At 49.9% G+C, this 21,500-nt stretch overlaps 1 pseudogene; it reads left to right on the top strand.

Moving 5' to 3' along the window:
* The first annotated feature begins 1,094 nt into the window (after nucleotides 1-1,094).
* Nucleotides 1,095-21,251, top strand: LOC109773733 (cytochrome P450 71A1-like; annotated as a pseudogene).
* The last annotated feature ends 249 nt before the right edge of the window (nucleotides 21,252-21,500 follow it).

Raw genomic sequence — 21,500 nt, 5'->3', positions numbered from 1 at the left:
GTGAACTTTTCCTCGGTGTAGATGTTCCTCCGCGTGTGCTGCAACTTTGCTCGTGGCCGGGGACAACAGGTGGAGCGCCGCCGGTCTAGGGCCATGGCTTGATACGACGGGAAATACGTAAAGATGAAGAAAAAATGACCGTGGATTTTCACCGGAATTTGGCGGCTAGAGGTCAGCAAAGTTGCGGGGTGTCAACCAGTGTGCGGGTTGCTCACCGGAGGCAAGGAACACGACGGGGGTGGAGCTGGCGTGCAAGTGGCCGAACTATGGACATTTGAGGAGTTGGTTTTGACTGCTCAAATTTGAAAGAGTTGAAACACTCCTTAAATATTTGAGGAGTTAAAAGTTTTGAGAGTTCGGCTAACTTATCCAAAGAAAATCATGTGCAACGGTTGCAGGGTGTCCCAATCCTATTGGGAAGACAGCGTGAGGTGGCTAGGGTTAGGACAACTGGCTGCGGGCTGCTACGGGCCGAACTGCCTTGGCGAGGCGGGCGGCATCGATAGGCAGCCGGAGCTTGACGAGGAGGACCCGATTGTAGTTTTTAATCTGTGATTTGGGAGCATCTTTGCACATGCCTAATAAACAAAGTACTTTTATTGAGATTTTTTCTAGATTGACATGTGGGCCCATCTGTCATAACGGCCAAGTTAACGATCCAACCTAGCAGAGTTAACTTTTTGTCACGTCAGCCCTGGCGAGTGGGCCATTCCTGTCATCATCGTGATTAGTTTCGGTGTAAATGATAACTAATGCAACTTGGTAGGCCTTTGTGAAAATTTACTTTTTCTCAGAGTACGCAATCGCGTACCTTAGCTCTATAGAAAGCAGAAAGATATGTATAAGATGTGATACAACTAAATTTTGTTAGGTCCCACAAAAGTGATAGTTGTCCGGAACACATGCCCCGGTTGTGATAGTTCATCTCCATGTGTAAATGACCATTTCTTAATCTTCTACACATTTCCACTGGCCTATAAAATGCACCCGGCCACCAGCCAACCTCGCACACTCCCACCATCTCCAATTCTCCATCTGCACTACTCAGAATGGAAACCACTACCACGAAGCCATCCCCCCCACCGCTAGCCCCACTGCACGTCACCATGCCCACGCTAGTCCTCCTGGCCGTCTCATGCATTCTACTGCTGCTAGTGCGTAGCATAACGCGAGCCAGAAAACCTCCCGCGCACCGCCTCCCACCGTCCCCGCGGGGTCTCCCGATCGTCGGTCACCTCCACCAGCTCGGCGCGCTCCCGCACCGCGCCCTGCACGCGCTCGCCGCGGCGCACGCGCCCGTCATGCTGCTCCGCCTCGGCCGCGTGCCCACCCTGGTCGTCTCGTCCGTGGACGCGGCGCGCGAGGTGCTGCAGCTGCAGGACCACGCTTTCGCCAACCGGCCCTCGCTCGCCATCCCGCGGCGGCTCCTCTACGGCTGCACGGACATCGCCTTCGCGCCCCACGGCGCCTACTGGCGCGGCGTGCGCAAGATCGCCGTGCTCTACCTGCTGAGCCCCGCCAGGGTGCGCGCCTACCGCGGCGTGCGCGAGGAGGAGGTCGCGGAGCTTGTCCGGAAGGTGGAGCGGCAGGCACACGCAGGCGGCGGCGTGGTGCGCCTGAGCGAGCTCCTGAGCGGCTTCGCCAAGGACGTGAACGGGCGGATCGTGCTCGGGGTGCGCGCCTCGGGCGGGGCCGGGTGGCGTGCCAAGGTGGACGCGCTGCTCGAGGAGGCCAACGCGCTGCTCGGGGAGTTCCACGTCGGCGACTACATCCCGTGGCTGGCGTGGGTGGCCGCCGTGGACGGGACGGACGCCAAGGTGAGCAGGGCGTTCGAGAGGATCGACCGGATCCTCGAGGAGATCATCGTGGCCGCGAGCGCTGGCACGGGTGCCGCCACGTCGAGGCGTTCGCGCATGTGCTGCTCTCGCTTCAGGGTGGTTCGAGCGGGGCTGGGTGGCGCTTGACCAGAGACAACGTCAAGGCTCTACTTGAGGTACGTAAAACTGCATGCATGGTGCATTCCTGCTGGAGGCTGGACACATACTTTTTTTTTTACGGAAAGGCCTTCATGGCTAGCTTTATTAAACTAAATAACAGATACATTGTCTGCCAAGGAATTGGCAATGAAACTTGGTGGTGCCTCGATCTACAGAGACGGATCATTTGCACGGCCATATTCAGCTAGCGCATGAGCTGTTATATTTGACTCTCTATTACAATGCTTAAGAATAACCTTCCCTAAACCTCTTAGTAACTCTCTGCACTCTTCTAAAACGGGGGCAGCCACCATTGATCGTCCTTCATTCAGTTGTAGAGCGTTTACTACAATCAAGTTATCCATCCTCGCCATGATGTTATTGCAACCCATCGAAATAGCTAACTTCAAACCTTCCCGAAGTGCTGCAGCTTCAGCAGAGACTACGTCTGCAACGTGGTCAATACGTGAGGTAGAAGCTGCTATGAAATTCCCTTTGTGGTGTCTTATAATGGCCCCACATGACCCCGAATGATCCTCCTCACGGAAAGATGCATCAACGTTCAAGAGCTGTTGCGACGCCAGAACTATTGGCCAAGAGTTTATCCTCGGTGTTGGCGCGGGAACGGCCATCGCACGGGTGAAATTCAGAGCAAGTGCATGAATGGATTGTCCTGTTCGCGCCGGAGGTTGAACTACCTCCCCTCTAACATGCATCCTTCTCTGCCACCAAATATACCAGCTCGCCGTAGCGATAAGTTCAGGTAGGTCAAGCTGATCCATATACGCCGTCTGATGCACCTGATCACACAATAGAAATTCCAGTACTGCTGCTCCCGATCGGTCCACCAGTAGAGCATTAGATATAGTATTCCAAATCCCCAAAGACGACCAAACTGCTTTGGCTCGCTCACAACTAAAGATGGCGTGCTTAATATCTTCAGCAGCCAAACGACATATTGGGCACTGAGAGACGTGGCCGATGTGCCTGTTTGCTAGGACACCGAAACACGGAATTGCATTATGTAAGCATCTCCAAAAAAGATCTTCACTTTCCCAGGAACTTTCAAACTCCATAATTTCTTCCATACTGGGTGTGGCGCTGTCCCACGAAACAAGTTTGCTTCATTTGCCTCGCCTACATATGAAACCTCCCATTGTTTATAGTAAGCTGATCTGACTGAAAAAATTCCGCTCGTAGTCAGATGCCAAGCAACATAATCTTCTGTTACTTGTTGGTGCAAGGGGATCTGTAGGATGCGTTCTGCATCGGTATGCCAAAAAATTTCACGGATCAGCTGCTCATCCCATTCACCTGTAATCGGGTCTATGAATTCGATTACTTTTGTGAGCATTTGGTTACCCCGGACAGTGACCACTTTCCTTGAAAAACTGTTGGGGATCCAACAGTCACTCCAGATATTAATTTTTGCACCATCGCCAACCCTCCAAATACATCCTTCTTTGAATGTTTGTATGCCCGACCAAATGCTCCTCCAAATATAAGAGGAACCCTTCTTCAGTTCACAATTCAATATGTCGCCAGTGGGATAGTATCTCGCTCTTAATACCCTTGCACACAGGGACTCATTATGCTCAATCAGCCTCCAACACTGCTTGGCCAGCATGGCTAAGTTAAAACTCTGGACATCTCGGAATCCCATACCCCCCTTTTCCTTCGGAATACACATTCTCCACCAAGCAAACCAATGCATCCTTTTATGGTCTTCCTCGTCACCCCACCAATAATGCGACATTGCATCAGTGATCCCCTTGCAAATTTTCTTCGGGAATTTAAATACACTCATCGCATATGTAGGGATGGCTTGGGCCACCGCTTTAATTAGTGTTTCTTTTCCACCATAGGATAAAGTTCTCTCCTTCCACCCATTCACCATTTCCTGGATTCTTTCAATTAGATGTTTGAAACAAGTTACCTTGTCTACTCCAATCATGGATGGCAGCCCCAAATATTTGTCAGACAGCGACTCAGTCATTATATTCAGTATTTGACACACATCGACTTTTGTTTCCACCTCTGTATTGGGGCTGAAAAAGATAGAACACTTGGCCTCACTCACCATTTGGCCTGATGCTGCACAATAGTCATCCAGGATTCTTTTCAAGGTTTGGGCATTCCTACAGTCTGCTTTCATCAAGATGAGGGAGTCGTCAGCAAATAATAAATGTGAGATACGAGGGGAGTCACGGCACACCTGAACTCCTTGTAAATTCCCAAGGTTCTCCTCATGGCAAATAAGTGCAGATAGACCTTCCGCACACAACAGAAGCAAGGAGAGAGGGGATCCCCTTGCCGAAGCCCTCTTGTTGGTGAGAATGGCAAGATTTCATTTGAATTGAACCTTACCTTATACTGCACTGAAGTCACACATGCCATTACCAATTTTATCCATCTTGCATCAAAGCCAAGCTTCCCAAGAATTGCCTCCAAAAACACCCACTCCACTCTATCGTAAGCTTTGTGCATGTCCAGCTTCACCGCACATGTCCCTTGCTTCCCTGTTTTCCTCTTCTTCATTGTATGAAGGCACTCATAAGCAACAATAACGTTGTCGGTAATAAACCTTCCAGGCACGAACGCACTCTGGGTTTCACTGATGATATCTGGAAGTAGTAGTTTCAACCTTGCCGCTAGCATTTTTGATATTACTTTATAGACAACGTTACAAAGACTTATGGGTCTGAACTGGGCAACCGTCTCTGGGTTCTCAACCTTCGGTATGAGCACAATAGTGGTCATGTTCCACCCTTCAGGAATGATTCCCGTGTTTACTGCCTGCAGCACTTCTTTTACTAGTTCATCGCCCAATATTGGCCAGAATTTCTTATAAAAAATTGCGTGTAGTCCATCTGGACCGGGTGCCTTCAAATCCCCAATACTGAACAATGCACGCTTAACCTCCTCGGCAGTGTACGGTGCCAATAAAGCTTGGTTCATATAATCTGTAACAAAGTGTTTCACTTTATTCAAAACATGTACATTAGGAAGAGCAACTTCAGATGAGAATAAATGCTGAAAGTATTATGCTATCATAACCCTCATTGACTCATTATCCTCCACCCACACCCCACTATCATCCTTCAGTTTGCGGATATGGTTCCTCTTCTTCCAGGCAGTAGCAAAATTGGTGAAAAAGTGTGTGTTACGATCACCGAATTTAAGCCAGTTTGCCCTACTCCTCTGTACCCAGTAGATCTCCTCCTTTTCTAAGTTTCTTCAATTGCAATCAGCAAAGCATGTTGCCGATCCACCAACTCATTAGTGAGAGGGCCCGACCGCAAGCTTTCCAACTCCTCCTTAAGCTCTTTCAGGCGTCTGTGGGGCGCCTTCAAGATTTCCCTATCCCATACATGCATCTCTGCATGTACCGCAGCAGTACGTTCTGCCAATGTTGCATGTGGATTAGTTCTGTTCCATGCATCAGATACAAGCTGCTCCACATCGTCCTCCTTCAACCATCTCGCTTCAAATTGCTTGATTTTTGCTCTGAAATGATCGCTCGCCAAGTCACCATATGTGTCCAAAAGGACCGGTCTATGATCTGATTTAGTATGCCCTGTGTTGGTGATCTTTGCATTAGGGAAAAGACCTAGAAACTGTCCATTGCATACAACTCTATCCAGCCTCTCCCGTATTCTTCGTCGCCGCCATGTGAATTGGTCGCCGGTGAAGCCCATATCCTCAAGTTCACTATCGACCAAGCCGTCCCTGAATCTCTGCATCATATTTGTTGGTCGCGGCGCTCCACCTTCCTTCTCATGAGAATACAGAATCTCGTTAAAATCGCCTGCCACTACCCATGGTGCACGCGCTTGCTGATACAGACTATGGATGTACCCCCATGAAAGGTGCTTATCCTCCCACTTAGGTTCTCCATAGAAACCTGTAAACCTCCAAGTTTCATCCACTGAACCTCCCACGACCACATCAATGAAATTCTTTGATTTGTCTTTCACTTGTATTTCCACCGGGTTCCGCCAGTAGAGGATCAGGCCTCCACTAGCTCCCACACTCTCGACAACCTCCATCTTATCCATATTTATTTTCCTTCGAACCTTCTCTGCCTTAGCTGTATTCAGGTGTGTTTCAGACAGAAAAAACACATCTAGCCCAAACTGCTTCTGGACATCCAGAAGCGATCTCACTGCCGCGGTACTGGCCAAACCACGACAGTTCCAACATAGTATTTTCATTGATCCCGGCGAACACCCTCGAGGGGAGTCGCCGATGTGCTTGATGTTGGATCCTCACCCACACTTGTGGGCCTCATTCTCTTGTTGTCATGTATCTTTTGAGGGGTACTCAGCTTACTCTTATCAACTGGCTCCTCCTGACCACTCTCTAGCAAGCTCACTTTATCGTTGACAAATCCTACTGGTGGCATCACCGAGGACACCACTCTTCCACTCCCCTGACTAGCCACCAAGCCATCTTGGTTCATCAATCTCTTCCGTACCATTGGAATCATTGCACCAGGGTTACGCTCTAGCTCCTCCCCAATGATCATATCACTTTCCTCTTCTTGGTTCGGGGCACCTGGGTTTCCTCTACCCCGTCCAAAGCCTCCTCCTCTACCCGAGTTGTTGCGTCCCAGGGCTCCCCCTCTGCCTGTCTTTGTTCTGCCCATGGGCGGATCAAAGTTCACAAGGAGCCACTCCCCCCATTCACAAGATTCTGCACTGTGTATACCATCGCCACATTCAGTCACAACGTGCCCAATCAACCCACAAAAATCACAGAAATCCGGTAGCTTCTCATACTGGTATTTTTTGCTCTCCTTCAGAGTCAACGGGACAAAACACACTAGAGGCATATCAAGCTTTACGAACACCCGCGCTCTTAGGTATCTAGTTGGGTTGATGCGTCCTTCATTGACGATCACCATAAGCGGCGATACAGCCACTTTCCTCGCTATCTTCTCTGCAGTCTCTCTCTTTTTCATCAGTCCATCAGGGACACCAATGATTCGTGCCCAAACCGGGATTCGATCTAGCTTATATTCTTGCACATCTGTAATTCCATCATATTCCTCTAGCACCATCGCAGCTTTACGGAAGAGCCATGCCCCCCCGTTCATGATTCGATTCCAGTCGACCAAACACATCACTTGGGCTAAAAAGAGATTCTCCCCTACCGGCTTGAAAGTCATCCTCTGCGATGCTATCCAGGCGTTCCGCAGGGATTTATATAGTGAAACATAACTGTAGGGTTTCTGGGTATGAACCCTAAATATTCTGATCCATCTCGTCTCCTCAATCAGTTCTTCAATCTCACCCGACAAGTCGAGCTCCTCCTCCTCTTCCCCATGCAGGTTTAGTCCCGCGAATCGATCCGCTAAAATTCCATCAGCACCTCCTTCCTGTCTCCTTGCATTGCCCGATCCAGATCCGTCGTCCGCCGGCGAGCCCCTGTGAACTCCGTCAGCCATGCAATCTCCTCCTCAAGGAAGCCGATCACTTGGAATCACGTCCAGACCGCCCCGTGGGGAGATCGACGTGAGATCGGTATCGAAATCGTCACGATAGTTGGGAACCCTGACGTCGCCGCCAAGGGAAGTTGGGAACCCTAGGAGACCTAGGGGAAGCTTTAATTAGGCTGGACACATACTTTCTCAACGCGTCGAAACAAGAGCAGTGCTACATCCACGGGGATGTCACTCATAGCTTAAAAAACGATTGAAACGGAGGGAGTACGTTTTACGGTGGCTAGAACAGTTGGTAAGGGCGTGTTTGGTTGCCTGCATCAAGCCCAACCAGGCCCGCGCGGTGCAGCATCTTTTTTGGCCTCGGATGCTTGGTTGCCTGCAAACACTGTTCAGCCTGCATAGCACGGTTCTTAAAGCACCCCTAGGCCTGGCCCGTTGGGCACGGCCGAATCGGCAATTTCCCAAGAGCCAGGCCCGAGCGATGCTTTCAGGCGCACGTGGGTGGCTCTCTGGAGACGTGTGTCTCGAGTTAACCCCCCTCTCTCTCCCTAATCCTCAATCCCCTCTCTCTCCCTCCATGGCCTGCTTGTTCTTCTCCTCCGCGGCTAGCGCCACCCGCAGCTCGCCGCTGACCCGCTGCATGTCGTGGTCAAAGCGGCCCCTCGGCTTGGCGGCAGCGACAGCGAAGACGCTAGCCTCGACCACCCGAAGATGGCAGAGCTGGAGGCGGGCGGATGCGGCTGGTGCCGCGATGTCGGATACCAGCGCGGCCGGGGGCGGAACTGTTGGGAATAGTAGCATAATTTAAAATTTTCCTACGCTCACCAAGATGCATCTATGGAGTCTACTAGCGACGAGGGGAAAGGAGTGCATCTACATACCCTTGTAGATCGCGAGCGTAAGCGTTCCAATGAACGTGGATGACGGAGTCGTACTCGCCGTGATCCAAATCACCGATGACCGAGTGCCGAACGGACAGCACCTCCGCGTTCAACACACGTACGGTGCAGCGACGTCTCCTCCTTCTTGATCCAGCAAGGGGGAAGGAGAGGTTGATGGAGATCCAACAGCACGACGGCGTGGTGGTGGATGTAGCGGGTCTCCGGCAGGGCTTCGCGGAGCTTCTGCGAGAGAGAGAGAGAGAGAGAGAGAGAGAGAGAGAGAGAGAGAGAGAGGTGTTGCAGGGGGAGAGGGAGGCGCCCAAGGCTGTAGGTTGCTGCCCTCCCTCCCCCCTTTATATAGGCCCCTTTGGGAGGGGGGGCGGCCAAAACCCATCTAGGGTTGGGGGGGCGGCGGCCAAGGGGTGGAAAGGGGTGCCTTGCCCCCCAAGGCAAGGGGGAAGCTCCCCCCTAGGGTTCCCAACCCTAGGCGCATGGGGGGAGGCCCAAGGGGGGCGCCCCAGCCCACTAAGGGCTGGTTCCCTTCCACTTTCAGCCCACGGGGCCCTCCGGGACAGGTGGCCCCACCCGGTGGACCCCCGGGACCCTTCCGGTGGTCCCGGTACAATACTGGTAACCCCCGAAACTTTCCCGGTGGCCGAAACTTGACTTCCTATATATAATTCTTCACCTCCGGACCATTCCGGAACCTCTCGTGACGTCCGTGATCTCATCCGGGACTCCGAACAACTTTCGGGTTTCCGCATACATATATCTCTACAACCCTAGCGTCACCGGACCTTAAGTGTGTAGACCCTACGGGTTCGGGAGACATGCAGACCGAGACGCCTCTCCGGTCAATAACCAACAGCGGGATCTGGATACCCATGTTGGCTCCCACATGTTCCACGATGATCTCATCGGATGAACCACGGTGTCGAGGATTCAATCAATCCGTATGCAATTCCCTTTGTCAATCGGTATGTTACTTGCCCAAGATTCGATCGTCGGTATCCCAATACCTTGTTCAATCTCGTTACCGGCAAGTCTCTTTACTCGTACCGCAATGCATGATCCCGTGACTAACGCCTTAGTCACATTGAGCTCATTATGATGATGCATTACCGAGTGGGCCCAGAGATACCTCTCCGTCACACGGAGTGACAAATCCCAGTCTCGATCCGTGCCAACCCAACAGACACTTTCGGAGATACCCGTAATGCACCTTTATAGTCACCCAGTTACGTTGTGACGTTTGGCACACCCAAAGCACTCCTACGGTATCCGGGAGTTGCACGATCTCATGGTCTAAGGAAAAGATACTTGACATTGGAAAAGCTCTAGCAAACGAAACTACACGATCTTTTATGCTATGCTTAAGATTGGGTCTTGTCCATCACATCATTCTCCTAATGATGTGATCCCGTTATCAATGACATCCAATGTCCATAGTCAGGAAACCATGACTATCTGTTGATCAACGAGCTAGTCAACTAGAGGCTTACTAGGGACAGGTTGTGGTCTATGTATTCACACATGTATTACGATTTCCGGACAATACAATTATAGCATGAATAATAGACAATTACCATGAACAAAGAAATATAATAATAACCATTTATTATTGCCTCTAGGGCATATTTCCAACAGTCTCCCACTTGCACTAGAGTCAATAATCTAGTTACATTGTGATGAATCGAACACCCATTGCGTCCTGGTGTTGATCATGTTTTGCCCTAGGGAGAGGTTTAGTCAATGGATCTGCTACATTCAGGTCCGTGTGTACTTTACAAATATCTATGTCTCCATTTTGAACACTTTCACGAATGGAGTTGAAGCGACGCTTGATATGCCTGTTCTTCCTGTGAAACCTGGGCTCCTTCGCAAGGGCAATAGCTCCAGTGTTGTCACAGAAGAGAGTCATTGGGCCCGACGCATTGGGAATCACCCCTAGGTCGGTAATGAACTCCTTCATCCAGACTGCTTCCTGTGCTGCCTCCGAGGCTGCCATGTACTCCGCTTCACATGTAGATCCCGCCACGACGCTTTGCTTGCAACTGCACCAGCTTACTGCTCCTCCATTCAAAATATACACGTATCCGGTTTGAGACTTCGAGTCATCCAGATCTGTGTCGAAGCTAGCGTCGACGTAACCCTTTACGACGAGCTCTTCGTCACCTCCATAAACGAGAAACATATCCTTAGTCCTCTTCAGGTACTTCAGGATATTCTTGACCGCTGTCCAGTGTTCCTTGCCGGGATTACTTTGGTACCTTCCTACCAAACTTACGGCAAGGTTTACATCAGGTCTGGTACACGGCATGGCATACATAATAGACCCTATGGCCGAGGCATAGGGGATGACACTCATCTCTTCTATATCTTCTGCCGTGGTCGGGCATTGAGCCGTGCTCAATTGCACACCTTGCAATACAGGCAAAACCCCTTCTTGGACTGATCCATACTGAACTTCTTCAATATCTTGTCAAATGAGGCGTCTTGATCTATCTCAATACAGGCAAAGACCAATGAGGCGTCTTGATCTATCTCTATAGATCTTGATGCCTAATATATAAGCAGCTTCTCCAAGGTCCTTCATTGAAAAACACTTATTCAAATAGGCCTTTATACTTTCCAAGAATTCTATATCATTTCCCATCAATAGTATGTCATCCACATATAATATGAGAAATGCTACAGAGCTCCCACTCACTTTCTTGTAAACACAGGCTTCTCCATAAGTCTGTGTAAACCCAAACGCTTTGATCATCTCATCAAAGCGAATGTTCCAACTCCGAGATGCTTGCACCAGCCCATAGATTGAGCGCTGGAGCTTGCATACTTTGTTAGCATTCTTAGGATCGACAAAACCTTCCGGTTGCATCATATACAACTCTTCCTTAAGGAAGCCGTTAAGGAATGCCGTTTTGACGTCCATCTGCCATATCTCATAATCATAGTATGCGGCAATTGCTAACATGATTCGGACGGACTTCAGCTTCGCTACGGGTGAGAAAGTCTCATCGTAGTCAACCCCTTGAACTTGTCGATAACCCTTAGCGACAAGTCGAGCTTTGTAGATGGTCACATTACCATCCGCGTCCGTCTTCTTCTTAAAGATCCATTTGTTTTCTATGGCTCACCGCTCATCGGGCAAGTCAGTCAAAGTCCATACTTTGTTTTCATACATGGATTCTATCTCGGATTTCATGGCTTCTAGCCATTTGTCGGAATCCGGGCCCGCCATCGCTTCTTCATAGTTCGAAGGTTCACCGTTGTCTAACAACATGATTTCCAGGACAGGGTTGCCGTACCACTCTGGTGCGGAACGTGTCCTTGTGGACCTACGAAGTTCCGTAGTAACTTGATCCGAAGCTTCATGATCATCATCATTAACTTCCTCCCCAGTCGGTGTAGGCACCACAGGAACATTTTCCCGCGCTGCGCTACTTTCCGGTTCGGAAGGGGTGACTATCACCTCATCAAGTTCCACTTTCCTCCCACTCAATTCTTTCGAGAGAAACTCCTTCTCTAGAAAGGACCCGTTCTTGGCAACGAAGATCTTGCCTTCGGATCTGAGGTAGAAGGTATACCCAATAGTTTCCTTAGGGTATCCTATGAAGACGCATTTTTCTGATTTGGGTTCAAGCTTTTCAGGTTGAAGTTTCTTGACATAAACATCGCATCCCCAAACTTTTAGAAACGACAACTTAGGTTTCTTCCCAAACCATAATTCATACGGTGTCGTCTCAACGGATTTTGACGGAGCCCTATTTAAAGTGAATGCGGCAGTCTCTAAAGCATAACCCCAAAATGAGAGCGGTAAATCAGTAAGAGACATCATAGATCGCACCATATCCAATAGAGTGCGATTACGACGTTCGGACACACCATTTCTCTGAGGTGTTCCAGGCGGCGTGAGTTGTGAAACTATTCCACATTTTCTTAAGTGTGCACCAAACTCGTGACTTAAATATTCTCCACCACGATCTGATCGTAGGAATTTATTCTCCTGTCACGTTGATTCTCAACCTCACTCTGAAATTCTTTGAACTTTTCAAAGGTTTCAGACTTGTGTTTCATCAGGTAGACATACCCATATCTACTTAAATCATCAGTGAGAGTGAGAACATAACGATATCCTCCGCGAGCCTCAACACTCATTGGACCACACACATCGGTATGTATGATTTCCAATAAGTTGGTTGCTCGCTCCATTGTTCCGGAGAACGGAGTCTTGGTCATCTTACCCATGAGGCATGGTTCGCACGTGTCAAATGATTCGTAATCAAGAGACTCCAAAAGTCCATCTGCATGGAGCTTCTTCATGCGCTTGACACCAATGTGACCAAGGCGGCAGTGCCACAAGTATGTGGGACTATCGTTATCAACTTTACATCTTTTGGTATTCACACTATGAACATGTGTATCATCACGTTCGAGATTCATCAAAAATAAACCATTGACCAGCGGGGCATGACCATAAAACATATCTCTCAAATAAATAGAACAACCATTATTCTCGGATTTAAATGAGTAGCCATCTCGAATTAAACGAGATCCAGATACAATGTTCATGCTCAAAGCTGGCACTAAATAACAATTATTGAGGTTTAAAACTAATCCCGTGGGTAGATGCAGAGGTAGCGTGCCGACGGCGATCACATCGACCTTGGAACCATTCCCGACGCGCATCGTCACCTCGTCCTTTGCCAGTCTCCGTTTATTCCGTAGTTCCTGCTTTGAGTTACAAATATGAGCAACCGCACCGGTATCAAATACCCAGGAGCTACTACGAGTACTGGTAAGGTACACATCAATTACTTGTATATCACATATACCTTGGGTGTTGCCGGCCTTCTTCTTGTCCGCTAAATATTTGGGGCAGTTCCGCTTCCAGTGACCACTTCCCTTGCAATAAAAGCACTCAGTCCCGGGCTTGGGTCCATTCTTTGACTTCTTCCCAGTAACTGGTTTACCGGGCGCGGCAACTCCCTTGCCGTCCTTCTTGAAGTTCTTCTTACCCTTGCCCTTTTTGAACTTGGTGGTTTTATTCACCATCAACACTTGATGTTCTTTTCTGATCTCCCCTTCCGCTGATTTCAGCATTGAATATACCTCGGGAATGGTCTTCTCCATCCCCTGCATATTGTAGTTCATCACAAAGCTCTTGTAGCTTGGTGGAAGCGACTGGAGGATTCTGTCAATGACCGCGTCATCCGGGAGATTAACTCCCAGCTGAGACAAGCGATTGTGCAACCCACACATTCTGAGTATGTGCTCACTAACAGAACTGTTCTCCTCCATTTTACAGCTGAAGAACTTGTCGGAGACATCATATCTCTCGACCCGGGCATGAGCTTGAAAAACCAGTTTCAGCTCCTCGAACATCTCATATGCTCCATGTTTCTCAAAACGCTTTTGGAGACCCGGCTCTAAGCTGTAAAGCATGCCGCACTGAACGAGGGAGTAATCATCAGCACGTGATTGCCAAGCGTTCATAACGTCTTGGTTCTGTGGGATTGGTGCATCACCTAGCGGTGCTTCTAAGACATAATCTTTCTTGGCTACTATAAGGATGAGCCTCAGGTTCCGGACCCAGTCCGTATAGTTGCTGCCATCATCTTTCAGCTTGGTTTTCTCTAGGAACGCGTTGAAATTGAGGACAACGTTGGCCATTTGATCTACAAGACATAGTGTAAAGATTTTAGACTAAGTTCATGATAATTGAGTTCATCTAATCAAATTATTTAATGAACTCCCACTCAGATAGACATCCCTCTCATCATCTAAGTGAAACATGATCCGAGTTTAACTAGGCCGTGTCCGATCATCACGTGAGACGGACTAGTCAAGATCGGTGAACATCTCCATGTTGATCGTATCTTCTATATGACTCATGCTCGACCTTTCGGTCCTCCGTGTTCCGAGGCCATGTCTGTACATGCTAGGATCGTCAAGTCAACCTAAGTGTATTGCGTGTGTTCCGAGGCCATGTCTGTACATGCTAGGCTCGTCAACACCCGTTGTATTCGAACGTTAGAATCTATCACACCCGATCATCACGTGGTGCTTCGAAACAACGAACCTTCGCAACGGTGCACAGTTAGGGTGAACACTTTCTTGAAATTATTATAAGGGATCATCGTACTTGCTACCGTCGTTCTAAGCAAATAAGATGCAAAAACATGATAAACATCACATGCAATCAAATAGTGACATGATATGGCCAATATCATTATGCTCCTTTGATCTCCATCTTCGGGGCACCATGATCATCTTCGTCACCGGCATGACACCATGATCTCCATCATCATGATCTCCATCATTGTGTCTTCATGAAGTTGTCACGCCAACGATTACTTCTACTTCTATGGCTAACGTGTTTAGCAATAAAGTAAAGTAATTTACATGGCGTTATTCAATGACACGCAGGTCATACAAAATAATAAAGACAACTCCTATGGCTCCTGCCGGTTGTCATACTCATCGACATGCAAGTCGTGATTCCTATTACAAGAATATGATCAATCTCATACATCACATATATCATTCATCACATCTTCTGGCCATATCACATCACATAGCACTTGCTGCAAAAACAAGTTAGACGACCTCTAATTGTTGTTGCAAGTTTTACGTGGTATGTAGGTTTCTAGCAAGAACGTTTTCTTACCTACGTATGACCACAACGTGATTTGCCAATTTCTATTTACCCTTCATAAGGACCCATTTCATCGAATCCGTTCCGACTAAAGTAGGAGAGACAGACACCCGCTAGCCACCTTATGCAACTTGTGCATGTCAGTCGGTGGAACCTGTCTCACGTAAGCGTACGTGTAAGGTCGGTCCGGGCCGCTTCATCCTACAATGCCGCCGAAACAAGAAAAGACTAGTAGCGGCAAGAAGAATTGGCAAACTCAACGCCCACAACTACTTTGTGTTCTACTCGAGCATAGTAACTACGCATAGGCCTGGCTCATGATGCCACTGTTGGGAATCGTAGCATAATTTAAAATTTTCCTACGCTCACCAAGATGCATCTATGGAGTCTACTAGCGACGAGGGGAAAGGAGTGCATCTACATACCCTTGTAGATCGCGAGCGGAAGCATTCCAATGAACGTGGATGACGGAGTCGTACTCGCCGTGATCCAAATCACCGATGACCGAGTGCCGAACGGACGGCACCTCCGCGTTCAACACACGTACGGTGCAGCGACGTCTCCTACTTCTTGATCCAGCAAGGGGGAAGGAGAGGTTGATGGAGATCCAACAGCACGACGGCGTGGTGGTGGATGTAGCGGGTCTCCGGCAGGGCTTCGCGGAGCTTCTGCGAGAGAGAGAGAGGTGTTGCAGGGGGAGAGGGAGGCGCCCAAGGCTGTAGGTTGCTGCCCTCCCTCCCCCCCTTTATATAGGCCCCCTTGGGAGGGGGGGGGCGGCCAAAACCCATCTAGGGTTGGGGGGGCGGCGGCCAAGGGGTGGAAAGGGGTGCCTTGCCCCCCAAGGCAAGGGGGAAGCTCCCCCCTAGGGTTCCCAACCCTAGGCGCATGGGGGGAGGCCCAAGGGGGGCGCCCCAGCCCACTAAGGGCTGGTTCCCTTCCACTTTCAGCCCACGGGGCGCTCCGGGACAGGTGGCCCCACCCGATGGACCCCCGGGACCCTTCCGGTGGTCCCGGTACAATACTGGTAACCCCCGAAACTTTCCCGGTGGCCGAAACTTGACTTCCTATATATAATTCTTCACCTCCGGACCATTCCGGAACCTCTCGTGACGTCCGGGATCTCATCCGGGACTCCGAACAACTTTCGGGTTTCCGCATACATATATCTCTACAACCCTAGCGTCACCGGACCTTAAGTGTGTAGACCCTACGGGTTCGGGAGACATGCAGACATGACCGAGACGCCTCTCCGGTCAATAACCAACAGCGGGATCTGGATACCCATGTTGGCTCCCCACATGTTCCACGATGATCTCATCGGATGAACCACGGTGTCAAGGATTCAATCAATCCGTATGCAATTCCCTTTGTCAATCGGTATGTTACTTGCCCAAGATTCGATCGTCGGTATCCCAATACCTTGTTCAATCTCGTTACCGGCAAGTCTCTTTACTCGTACCGCAATGCATGATCCCGTGACTAACGCCTTAGTCACATTGAGCTCATTATGATGATGCATTACCGAGTGGGCCCAGAGATACCTCTCCGTCACACGGAGTGACAAATCCCAGTCTCGATCCGTGCCAACCCAACAGACACTTTCGGAGATACCCGTAATGCACCTTTATAGTCACCCAGTTACGTTGTGACGTTTGGCACACCCAAAGCACTCCTACGGTATCCGGGAGTTGCACGATCTCATGGTCTAAGGAAAAGATACTTGACATTGGAAAAGCTCTAGCAAACGAAACTACACGATCTTTTATGCTATGCTTAAGATTGGGTCTTGTCCATCACATCATTCTCCTAATGATGTGATCCCGTTATCAATGACATCCAATGTCCATAGTCAGGAAACCATGACTATCTGTTGATCAACGAGCTAGTCAACTAGAGGCTTACTAGGGACAGGTTGTGGTCTATGTATTCACACATGTATTACGATTTCCGGACAATACAATTATAGCATGAATAATAGACAATTACCATGAACAAATAAATATAATAATAACCATTTATTATTGCCTCTAGGGCATATTTCCAACAGGAACAACCGCCGACCAGCCGGAACAGCCGCCGCCGACCACCACCACCACCGCCTAGCAGCAGCAGGAGGGAGCCGAGCAGTCCCAGCAAGCGGAGGACGAAGACGTGAAGGTGGCCCCGCTGATCCAGCCACATGAGGTCACGGCGCCGACGCCCGCCGCGAGCAGCAACTGCTCTGTTTCCCCTGCCCGGGGCATCTCGTCGTCCTACTCCTCCTCGTCGGCGGCGTCTGGTCTGGAGGCAGCGGAGTGGCCGGAGCCCATGTACCTCCTCGGCTTGGGCGGCATCATGGACGTCGGCTTCGTTGTCCCCGGCGGACTGGGCGTCGACCCATTCGACCACTACTACCCGGACCCCACGTGGCCGGCGCAGCATGTGTGTAGGCGGAGGCGACCGACGGGTGCGAAGAGGCGGCTTGGAAGAAGGCAGCAGGCGGCGCGAGGCGCCCGACCCGGCCGGCAGCGGACGCGCGCGAGGCACAGAGGAGCGGAGCGGACGGCAGCGGCTGGGTGCACGGCGGGGCGAGCCCGACGCGGCGCGGCAGGCGGAGATGGCGTAGCGGCGCGGCGAGCTGGCCCACGAGACGGTGTAGCTCGGCGTAGCTCGTCTGGATCACCTCCGGCGTGCCGCCCTTGAAGTTCGACACCTTCTACGGCAGCGTCGGCCCCTGGAAGGCCGGCGTCATCGCGGCCGCGGTCGCGTCGCTGCTGGTCGTCCTCGACTGCTTCACGCCCAGGAGCGGCTCCTCGTCTACGTGCTCCTCCCATGCGGCAGCCTCGACGCCCCACCTCTTCCTCCCTCTCCCCGGCAACCTCTCCGGCCAGGCCGAAGCCCATTACACAACCGCGGTGAGCCGGACGCGGCCACTCCGGCGCGCTCAAAGTGTTTGACGAAATGTCAAGCCCAATCTGTTGGCTGTTAAGTTTTGTTGTTAACGCTGCTAATCATGTGCATGTATGCAACCAAACGCCAGGTGAAAATTGCATCTCGATGACAAGACCCCCTAATACAGGCAACCAATCAACTGGTCATCTACGTTTTTGACCCTGTTTTTGCTAACCCAGACCCTGCTAAGCCTGGCTCGTTTTCTCCCTCTGAGCCAGGCCCGGCAGCGAAAGCAACCAAACACGCCCTAAGATTTATTGGAAAGAAGGGGGAAGGAGAGGCCCACCCCGGTGAAATTCAAGCGGGCGGGGGCGATAGAATTAATAGGCAGGTTACGTAGCTCTTCGTAAGGGCTTCGTAGGTGTAGGATTATTGTCGAAACAAACTGGTTTTGCTAAACCTTATGTGCCTCAAATTATTCTTAGTGCCAGTCACTTATTTCTTTTCTCGAGCGGGCGAGATGGGAGGGTCGGATCTTGCCATAAATGCAGCAGCCTCACAATCTATCTTAGGGATGTGGGGTGCAGGTTCATCGTGATGCGGGGGGTTACCGGAGTTGTTCACTGGTGCAGGGCTTAGAGAGATGGTCAGGCGGCGGCCAGCATAACGGTGGGGGAGGTCCAGGGAAGGGCGGGCGGCGAGGCGGCAATGGTCACGGTTGCAGGAGACAGGGGTGGAGGTTGACGGTTAGGGCTTGGTTGGTTGGCAGCTACGCGAGGAAGAAGAAGCAGAGGTTGAAGATGAACAGTGACCTGATCTATTTTCAGCCGTTGGAGGAAGATGTAATGGCCCTTAATGAAAGTGACTGATGCAACATATTATTTCAGGCACTTGACGTATAGGCTATCCCCAAACAAACTCATAACCCAATGAAAATCACATCGGTGCACTTTCTCAAAGGAGTTTGCTAAACCTACGGCCCACCGTGAAATACGAGGGTTGTGTTTGGTTAAGGAGGTAAAGAGGTTTCGTAGCCCATGCAAAAGGTTTGCATAGGCTTAGCATTTTTGTTTGCGGAGTCGGGATATTTGTTTACAGCTAACCCTATAGTATTTTGTCTTCTACCCACCACAAAAGAAAATAGCAACTTTTTTCATCAAAAGGAGGCTAGATTGCGTCTGTAAGGAGAACTGTTTTTTTAGAAGTCACAACTGAAGCAGTGAAAGAAGTCCTACTACTCCTTAGTAGATACCGGTATCCTCTAAGCATTAAACATTCAATAATCCGACATCTACGATGGGTTACCAAAGTTTTTACGTAATTTTCAGTGGGTGGGATGGCCCGGTCCTTGCCGCTAGTCTCAATCATAAACTGCCAACTAGCTACCCACGTAAAATTTACGTAAATCTGTTCGTAGGTGTAGCATTGATCTTAAACATTGGACTAGGCTCGTGGAATCTCAGTCCCGTTCCATGCATGTGCGCTAAACGTACCGCTCGCTCGTTGTCGCACATGCCGTTTGCCTACACGTCGGTAGGTCCCGAAATGCAGTGGGCTCATGGGACTTGTTGATGTGTCTTAATCTGGAAATTACGAGCTATTAATACCACTGCCGTTCGTCCATTGTCGTCTTCAACTCTCTTTTTTGACGTCGTGTTCAACTTCAAGAGCCTTTGCACTATTGGCGCTCATCGCGTACTACCTCCTTGGTCTCGAAAGGCAGTGGGCCCGTACGTGGGACATGATGTGTCTTAATCTGGAAATTACGAGCTATAATGCCTAACTTTTGTAATCAACATACCTCGCAAAAAACAACTTTTGTAATCAACATCTTCCGTGCATTGCTTACTTTTCAAGAGCTTATGTACGATTGGAGCTCATCGTGTATCTACCTGGTTTCTTTTGTCCTCTCTTCATGAGGCCGCCTTCAGTGGCGGAGACAGGGGGGTGCCAGCCAGGGCCCTGCCCCCCCCCCCCCCCCCCCCCCTAACATCAGTGATTTAAGCCTATAATGAATAGTAATAGTGATTTGCTTTTGCTAAAATTGGTGTTTTTTCATGGATTAGCCCTCCCTAACAAGATTTAACAGTAGTTGGCCCCCCTTGTCTGAATTTTCTGGCTCCGCCACTGGCCTTCTTTGTGTTCCCTTACAACATCTACAGCTGGATTCATCAAATCAGGCCCCTTAAACATTTGTGGACTGTTCAGACATGTCCACAGAAAGTGACCGGTCAAATTTTTGTCTCCACAATCGAGTATATCATTTAGCAAACCTCAAATCCACATAACCACATGCATTTTAAACTATCTTCACGATGCAAGCAACCGTCTAGATTGACTTTTTCTTTTACCGGTCAATGACTGGACCGTCTGCCGGGGATTGGAGGCTTGGGACTGCACACGGAGCAACCCCAAAAGGATGCAGGCAAACGAGTCCGCAAAGATGGTGAACGTTCGCGTTAATTCTTTTTGCGGCATGGTTATTAAAGCAACAAAAAATAGAGTAGCTTATTTTTATTTTCACGGACAGACACACCCACTTGTATCCCTATTTAGGACAACTGTAATTTTGTGTGCAACAATAACTGTGTACTTGTTTTTTCTTTACTTTGTATGAATCATTTGTGACATGTTCTCCGGTAACCGGTTGTTCCTTTTTTGAGAAATAGAGGAAATTTTAGTCTCCCAACATTACTTTGCACCATTACCAATCTAGCTTGTCACCATAATTGAGGACGACATCCACATGCCTTCTTGTTTCTGTGATGCCACATTCATTTCAATAATTTTCACAGGACCTATTCGGAGCAGGGACAGACTCGACCATAATCGTTCTGGAATGGGTTATGGCCGAACTACTCCGCAACAAGGAAGCGATGCAAAAGCTACAACAAGAGATCCGACGCCACTGCACGAAGAGTCACTCCCGCATCATCACCGAGCAGGACCTCCAAGCAATGGAGTACCTTAGGGCCGTCATCAAGGAGACGATGCGGCTGCATCCGCCGGGGCCTCTCCTTGTCCCTCGCGAGTCCATGCAGCACGCAAAGGTCCACGTCTACGACGTCCCACGTGGGACAAGAATCATTGTGAACGCATGGGCTGTAGGCAGGGACCCGACGGTATGGGATAATGCCGGCGAGTTTCGTCCAGAGCGGTTCATCGATAGCGAGGTGGACTTCCGTGGGCGGCATCCTCAACTCATACCATTTGGCGCCGGGAGTAGGATGTGCCCTGGGATCGGGTTCACGACATCCGTCGTCGAGCTGGCACTAGCGAACCTGTTGGGACATTTCAATTGGACGGTTCCTATGTTGGAGAATAAGGAGCCGGGGGTGATCGACATGGAGGAGGCCTCTGGGATCACATCACGGAAGAGGGTGCCGCTGTGCGCCGTAGCGACACGGCCGACATAGTTGCATGGGTATTATTTAGCAATAACATTGGGCTATAGTATGTGTTGTCAGGTTTTGTTCTAAAGGACGTGTTGTCGATGTAATTTGTTTTTTTACATACTCCCTCGGCTCCTAAATCTAATACGCTCCATGTGCAATGCACCCCAGCCACACACACTTCCGCATGCAGAGGAGGCTGTGCCACACCCATGTCCAGCCACAGGGCTACTTGTGTCCAAACAAGCAACTGCGAACTACAATTCGGAATAT

This window comes from Aegilops tauschii, chromosome 5 (assembly GCF_002575655.3).
Source record: "Aegilops tauschii subsp. strangulata cultivar AL8/78 chromosome 5, Aet v6.0, whole genome shotgun sequence".
NCBI classification, from domain to species: domain Eukaryota; kingdom Viridiplantae; phylum Streptophyta; class Magnoliopsida; order Poales; family Poaceae; genus Aegilops; species Aegilops tauschii.
Note: the sequence above shows the minus strand (reverse complement) of the source record. Positions and strands in the feature narration are given on the sequence as shown.